Raw genomic sequence first — 8,019 nt, 5'->3', positions numbered from 1 at the left:
GTGAAAGAGGTCCAGCAGCTGACAGGTCGGATGGCAGCCCTATCTCGCTTCGTGTCAGCGAGCGGAGAAAAGGGACATCCCTATTTCCAATGTCTGCGGCGCAATAACAAGTTCGCTTGGACGAAAGAATGCGAGGAAGCTTTCGTCAAGCTGAAGGAATATCTGGCGAGCCCGCCGGTTCTGTGCAAACCACTGGCGGGAATCCCTCTCAGATTGTATTTTGCTGTGACTGAGAGGGCGGTGAGTGCGGTGCTCGCCCAGGACCAAGATCAGGCTCAGAAGCCTATCTATTTTGTGAGCAAGGTGTTGCAGGGCCCAGAAATGAGATACCAGGCCCTGGAGAAGGCTGCGCTGGCTGTGGTGTTTTCGGCAAGGAGGTTGCGCCACTACTTCCACAGCTTCACAATACTGGTGATGACTGACCTGCCCATCCAGAAGGTCTTAAAGAAACCTGACGTTGCAGGAAGAATGGTGAAGTGGGCAGTCGAATTGTCAGAATTTGACATTAAATATGAGCCCCGAGGCCCGATCAAGGGGCAAGTCTTTGCAGATTTCGTAGTCGAGCTCTCATCGGAGGCGACGCGGGTGGAAGGAGATGACTTCCGTTGGGTACTCTCGGTGGATGGATCATCGAACCAGCAGGGTAGCGGTGCTGGAGTAATATTGGAAGGACCCAACGGCGTGCTGATCGAACAATCGTTGAGATTCGCCTTCAAAGCCAGCAACAATCAAGCAGAGTATGAGGCGCTGATCGCCGGGATTCTGCTGGCCAAGGAGATGGGAGCTAGGGTGCTGATGGCTAAGAGTGACTCGCTGCTAGTCTCAGGGCAAGTAACAGGCGAGTTCCAGGCTAAAGATCCACAAATGGCGGCTTACTTGGCGTATGTGCAGGAATTGAAGAGTTCCTTTGTCTCTTTTGAAGTGGTCCACGTGCCTCGAGAACAGAATGCCCGAGCTGACTTGCTTGCTAAGCTCGCCAGTTCAGGCAAGGGGGGTAGGCAGAGGACGGTGATTCAAGAAACTCTGAAGACGCCGAGGGCATTCGTAGCAGATCACCTGGTCCTTCAGATAAGCAAGTCGACGCAGAGAGCAGCGAGAAGCCATAAGTCTTTGACGCAAGAAACTCTGAGATCGCCGAGAATTAGAGCATATCGAGGAGAGAAGGTGGACGTGATGCAGGTCTGTGCCACCCATGAGCCAGACACTTGGATAACACAGTACAGGCGGTGCTTGGCAGATGGTCTCCTCCCGCTGGATCCAGCAGAAGCTAGGAAGGTAAAGAAAAATTCCAGCAAGTATACACTGATTGATGGCGATCTGTACAGGTTTGGGTTCACTCACCCACTCCTGGAATGTATACACGGCGAGAAGTGCATGAGAATTATGGCAGAGCTCCACGAAGGAATATGTGGAAGTCACGTCGGGGGTCGAGCTCTGGCCGCGAGGACTCTCCGTGCAGGCTACTATTGGCCATCCATGAGAGAAGATTGCAAGAAGTATGCCCAATGCTGTAAACAGTGCCAGCAGCACGCCGATTGGCATAAGGCACCTCCCGAGGAGTTGAAGTCGATCTATAGCCCTTAGCCGTTTCATACTTGGGGGATCGACATCCTGGGACCTTTTCCACTGGCGATCAGGCAGATGAAGTACTTGGCAGTGGCGGTTGAGTACTTCACCAAGTGGATTGAGGCAGAACCAGTGGCCCAGATCACCGCACACAAGATCGAAGGCTTTGTATGGAAGAACATCGTGTGCCGGTTTGGAGTGCCTAAGCGCCTGGTGTCAGATAATGGGACTCAGTTTGCAAGCCACCTGTTGAAAAAGCTTTGTGAAGGGGTTGGAATTCAGCAAGTGTTTGCATCCGTCGAGCACCCTCAGACGAATGGCCAGGTGGAATCAGCTAATCGGGTGTTGCTGAGAGGTTTGAAGAGAAGGCTCGAGAAAGCCAAGGGAAATTGGGCTGAGGAGGTACCCCGTATAGTTTGGGCGTACCACACCACCGAGCAGTCAGGAACCCATGAGACCCCGTTTAGCTTGGTCTATGGGTGTGATGCCATGATTCCAGTTGAGATCCAGGAGAGCTCGCCGAGATTCCAGAACTTTGTAGAGGAAGACTCGAATGAAGAGAGAAGGCTGAACCTAGATCTGCTGGACGAAGTCAGGGAGGAGGCAAGGCTGAAGGCTGAGGCGGTGAAGAGAAGGGTCGAGCGAAGGTACAACTCAAAGGTGATGCCAAGGCAGTTTAGAGAAGGCGATCTGGTGATGAGGAAGGCCCACCAGTACGAGATGGAGAATAAGCTATCACCCAAGTGGACTGGACCGTTCAGAATAACCGAGGCACTCGGGAATGGAGCCTATCGCTTGGAGACGCTGGAAGGGGGGGCGATCCCTCGTACCTGGAACGCCACACACCTGAAGTTGTACTATAGCTAAGAGCTTTGTAAGTAAAGACAAACACAAATATTGCATTACAATGTCTCTGTTAAAACAGTTTCAAGGGGGCACTCTTTTTTCCCTAAGGAGGGTTTTTAATGAGGCCACCCAATAAAAGAAGAGTTTTCGAAGTATAAGGTGTTTTCAGATTGCATATGTGTTATTTCCAAAAGTTTCGAAGAAAGACCTTGTCATTCATACATGATTTAAGGCACGAAAAGATATGTCGCGTGTTTTCTAAGTTTTTAAAGTCCTCATCGTTTTTCGGCGATTAGAGGCACCAGTTGAGTTTTTAAAGTCCTCATCGTTTTTCGGCGATTAGAGGCACCAGTTAAGTTTTCAAAGTCCTCATCGTTTATCAACGATCGGAGGCACCAGATGAAAGACCTCCTCGCCGTCGTGCGGGCGCAGGCGAGAAAGGTCCTCAGTGCATCCAGGGGGGAGGAGATGTACGCCCTGGGCAAGTTGAGGCACCGGATAAAGTCCTTATCGCCGTTGTGCGAACTAAGGCCCATCAGAGACCTCCTCGCCGTCGAGCGAGTGCAGGCGTGAGAAAGAAAAGGTCCTCAGTGCATCCAGGGGGGAGGAGATGTACACCCTGGGCAAGTTGAGGCACCAGACAAAGTCCTTCTCGCCGTCGAGCGAGTTAAGGCCGTTTAAAGTCCTTCTCGCCGATGAGCGAGTTCAGGCGAGTAAAAGTCCTTCTCGCCAATGAGCGAGTTCAGGCGAGTTAAAAGACCTTCTCGCTTGTGTGCGAGTATGGGCAAGATAAAATCCTTCTCGTCTTGAACGAGTTCAGGTATGGCGAAGAGGGTGGAAGAAGCTTGAAAGGTGGCTAAGGTAGGTTCGAAGAGAACGCCTAGCCAGCCAGTCTCTAGCTCTGAAGTTCAGGGAGGTAAAGGAAGATCCCAAAGGGCATTTCTGCCTCAGATAAAGAAATGACTGCCAAAGCATGAAGCTGGAAAAAGCTGGTGTTACCAAGAGGTTTTGGCGATTGGGAAAAGTTCAAACGACGGTAAGAAGGTTGAAAGACTTGTTTGATAAAGCGGGTCAAGTGGGACGTTGTTTGAACCGATGATTGAGTCACAGTTCGTTGCTTGGAAACTTTTCTTATGATCAGGTTAGTGCCTCAGGGGTACAAGTTGTTTAAAGCGATTATTGCTTAAGTTTGAATCGGCTCGAAGCAGTTACGCCAAAGGTCGTGTTGCCAAATCGCTAAGTTGAACGCAGCAAAGTTAAACATACAAAGAAAGTAAAAGCGCTCAAAAGAAGTCAGAAGAAATATCCAAGTCTCGCTATTGAAATGAGTAACTGTTCAAAACACACGTGCAAGAGTTTTTACAAGGTAAATACAGGTGAATTTATAAAGAAGCAGATGGGGTGGAATCGGTTGAGCCTTCGGCGGGAACGACCTTTCCATCTACTACTTCATTGTTTAATGACACCATGCTGAGGTCGAGATCAGGGAATAGGCATGCGAATTGCTCCCGAGCGGCTTCGAATCCAGCAGTCAGAATCTGAGCAGAATTTAGCTTAAGTTCTTCAAATTGTCCTTGAAGCTCTTCAACCTGTTTCTTGAGCTCCTCGTTCTGCTGTCCCAGCTCTTCAGCTTGTTTCTTGAGCTCCTTGTTCTGCTGCCCTTGCTCTTCAATCTGTTTTTGGAGTTGATTGTTAGTCTCTTGAGCATGGAGAAGGTCGTCAGTAACCTTCTTGGATTCTGTTCGAGCTTGGGTCAACTCGGCAGCCATCTTCTCTTTTTCCTTGTTTGCCTCGGTGAGATCAGCCATGGCGTCATCCCTTGCTTTTTCTACTTGCCCAAGCAGCTTCTCGCGGTCGATTGACCTTTGCTCCAGTTTTTGTACTTTATCGGCATTAGCTTGAATGTGAGCCTCCAGGTCGCTCGCCTTGGTGCGCAGAGGCATGATTCTGCTTTCAAGTTCAACTTTTTCTTGGGCAAGTTCATGGACTTTGCGGCGAAGGTCAGCAGCTTCCTTGCGCGCAAGCCTAAGCTCGGTGCTTAGGGCATCCTCTACTCGGGAATGTTCCATTTCCGCGAGCGTCAGGCTGAAGGCCACCTTCTCTACCTCAACTTTCATTGTGCTGTTTTCGGTCTTGAGGTGGTAGACGTCGTCTTGGAGCCGCCTGGTGGAGCTCTCCACAGCCCTCGTTATGATCGATGGGATATCCTCTGCTATGGTTTTGAGTTTGGCGGTCAGAGGTTCCCACATCCTTGTAACCTCGAGGGAAAGGTTGTTGAGGGTTCTCGTCGCCACCTTCCTTAGCAACATTTTCAGTGGTTGTTTCCTGGCGTGGCGACGCAATCGGGGACTCGGTGATTAGGATTGGAGAGGTGTGAGCGACCTCATCCCCGATTGGAACGATTCCTGCAGCTGAAGTGTTGGAAGGAGGGCCCCCTCCTGCTGATATATGTGGTGTGGAGGCGCTCGGGGGGTCCTCCAAGAAATTTGGCTCTGGGGCCTCAGTTGCAGGTGGCGTAGTGGCCAATGGAACTGCTTGGACTGGTGGTGAAGGGGCTTGTGGTGCTGGTGATGAGGGAGGAGGAGCGGGTGTTGATGGTGGTGTTGAAGCTGGAAGAGGGGGCGGGGCAGGTGGAGAAGATGGTGCCACCCTCTTCCTTTTCGTGACAAGGCCATCCTCTGTGACCTCGTCGTCCTCTTCCTCATCCTCTTGGACAACTTGGGGGGCTTTCCGCTTTGGCCTCTTAAGGACCAGTTTCTTTCGTTGGGTGGGCGCCTTAGGCGGTGATCGCCCCTGGATGATGGCTTTCTCGACCGCCGAGTTGGGAACCGTCTGGGAGCCGGTCGCCAACCCGTGGTTGCGGGCGAGCGCCTTTAAGTCGGCGAGCATGTTCTTACCCAACATGGTGTCTGCATGAAATGAAAGTGCATAAGTTAGCTCAAAGGAGAAAGGGGTAAGTGTACAAGACAATGAGACAGCAAAAACACGCATATGCGGAAAAGATAAAACCAAAGTCTTGTGTGTGTCGCACAAGACGCCCAGAAACAATATCAGAAGCAATGTCAAGACAAAGATGTAGCGTCCTAACCTATTTGGAATTCCAACTGGTCCTCAAAGAACTCGAAGGAAATCAGGGTGGGGGTCAAGAATGTTATGTGGGCATCTGCCACCCTCTTCCAGAAGAGACAAAGGTCTCTGTCCAAAGCTCCCATGCTATCAGGACTTCTGGGCCTCCTGAAGCAGCTCTTGGACTCCTTTTTCCCCTTGTCCACCCAGTACAAGGGGAAACCGTCGAGAAGGGAAGTGTCTTTGTCATTTGCGCGAACTTGAATGAACTTCCCCTTCCAATCCTTGTACGACTGCTGGAAGATGGTGAAAATGGACCTCCCAGCAATGGCATTCAGGCTGACCCACAGGCGATCTCCTGGGTGCTTGGCCTCGAACAGGAATAAAAACACGTCCACTGACGCGGGCAACCCCAGGTGGGCGCACGTTATCTCGAAAGCTCGGACAAACGCCCAACTGTTGGGGTGAAGCTGGGCGGCAGCGATATTGAGCTCGGTTAAGAGTTCCCTCTCAAATCGAGTAAGAGGGAACCTGAGTTTGACCTTCTTAAAGAAAGTGGTGTAGACGAAGCAGAAGGGCCCGTCGGCGCTCACTTTATCATCGGCGCACACTGGCAGAGTGGCGGGGCAAGGCAGCACCATCATTCTCTCATCGTGCTCCTTGTGGAACGATTGGTGGGCCTCGTCCCCATTGGTCAATCGCAGAACCGCTCCCGCGGTGTTCACCGACGAGGTTTCCTTTAAGAGGGTTGAGTTAGCCCATGGGTATAACGTCTTGAAGTCTGGCAGTGGGATGGGGGCTCCTCCAGCGTTTGGTGGAGTCGCCTGGGCCAGAGCGGTTTGAGAAGACGCAGGCCTTACAGCCTGCGAAGAGGGAGCACCACGAACTTGCGTAGAGTCGTGTGCTTGTGGAGGAGGGTTTCGCGCTGATGGAGGGGGGTTCGGGGTGATCTTCGTGCGAGTCATGATAGCAACTGCAAACGAAGAAGGAAGAAAAAATAATCAGGAGGGTTACAAAGGCTGACTCGATCATGAAAGGAAGGTGAAGGACGAACGAATGTGAGTTCGTTGCGACGATCGACAAAGCCCTAAGTTACGCAGAAGGAGAAATGGAAAAACAGCCCACAGCGTATGCACCAGACAGTTACAGGATGATGCAAATCGGTGAAAATGCAAGGAAACCCAGCAGATGAAGGAAAGTAGTTACCTTTCGATGATCGGGAGAATGTTGAAGGGAGGTGGTGATCTAGAGCGTCGAGGAACGTCGAGAGCTTTCGCAGAAGGAAATGAGAGCGTATGCAAGTGTGACGAAAGTGATGGAACAGTAGGAGCGTAAGGGGTTTAAGGGTTTTCGAAACGGTTTTGGGAAGCGCTAACAGCAGATGAAGATAGCCGTTGATGAGAGCCACGTGTCGAACGATGCGCGAAGGGTTTGGTGGAGCGTCAGAGCAGCAGAAAGTACTATCGCTTGGAATTCTGCGCCCATGCCACGTAGACTGGTGTTAACGAAGGCTTTTTCAGTCTTTTCGCAAGACAGGTCTTCGCTTAAGACTGGGGGGCTTGTGTACCGCCCTGGTGGTCGGGTGCGATGACGTGGCATCCTGCTACAGTATAGGCGTGGTGACAAGGCGCCAGGTTGACAGTTGGGAAGAAGTCGGGAGGCACGTGTGGTCGCCGATAGTTAAGTTGGCGTGTTCTGATCTCCAGCTTACTAGAATAGGCGATCGCCAGGTGGGGGATGAAGTCGCCAGATGCAGACTCAGGCGACCAGGCAGTCGGAGATCGCCAGAACAAGCACATCGCCGAAGATAAAGGAGAAGCAGATTATTAAGGCGGCCGGCGAGACCACAGGGAAGGTGTATGAAGGCCCTACCTCGCCAGTTTCAGTAGAGATCGCACTCCTGAGTTAGCTATGCACTAGGCAGTACCATGCATAGGTAACTTAGCCAAAATGAGAGTAGAAGCAGCGCCAAGTCAGGGAGCCTCCAGATGATGGCACGTGTACAGTTGGATACGAGCCACGTGTCCAAATCTGTAACTGCCAGGAGAGAGAAAACCACCAGGTATATAAGAGTTCCTAACAGATTTTCTAAGGTACGCACGTTTAGTTCATACACTTTACGCTTGCGAGTGACAGAGCTGTTTGTGAGAGAGATTTGCACGGTTCCAGTTCTTAGTATTTGGTGATACCGTCACTGACTTGAGCGTCGGAGTGCGATCGGCCGCAGCGGCGCCGTATCGTTTCTTTGCAGGTTCTTGAGATAGATCCAGAGGAGGAACGGAGGTGAGAAGCGGCGCGCACGTAGATCCTTTGACGAGGCACTCTCCAGCACTCCGGTCAACAGGCAGGATCATTAACAATAAACCAAGTTGCAAAGGAAATAAGAGAACTCCCTTTGTTGATCCACTTTTGGTTAGTGCACTTCCTTGTTGTCTTTGCTTGTTGATCTTCCAAGTGTTTGTAGTGTTTTCTCAAGAATGCTTGTTTCGGCTTTGGCCTTGTCTTCTCCTTAGAATGATGGCCTTTAGTCCTCCAATTTCC

The sequence above is a fragment of the Phaseolus vulgaris genome, chromosome 1 (assembly GCF_051622355.1).
Source record: "Phaseolus vulgaris cultivar YP4 chromosome 1, ASM5162235v1, whole genome shotgun sequence".
Classification (NCBI taxonomy): Eukaryota; Viridiplantae; Streptophyta; class Magnoliopsida; order Fabales; family Fabaceae; genus Phaseolus; species Phaseolus vulgaris.
The sequence above is the reverse complement of the archived record's forward strand: the minus strand, read 5'-3'. Positions refer to the sequence as shown.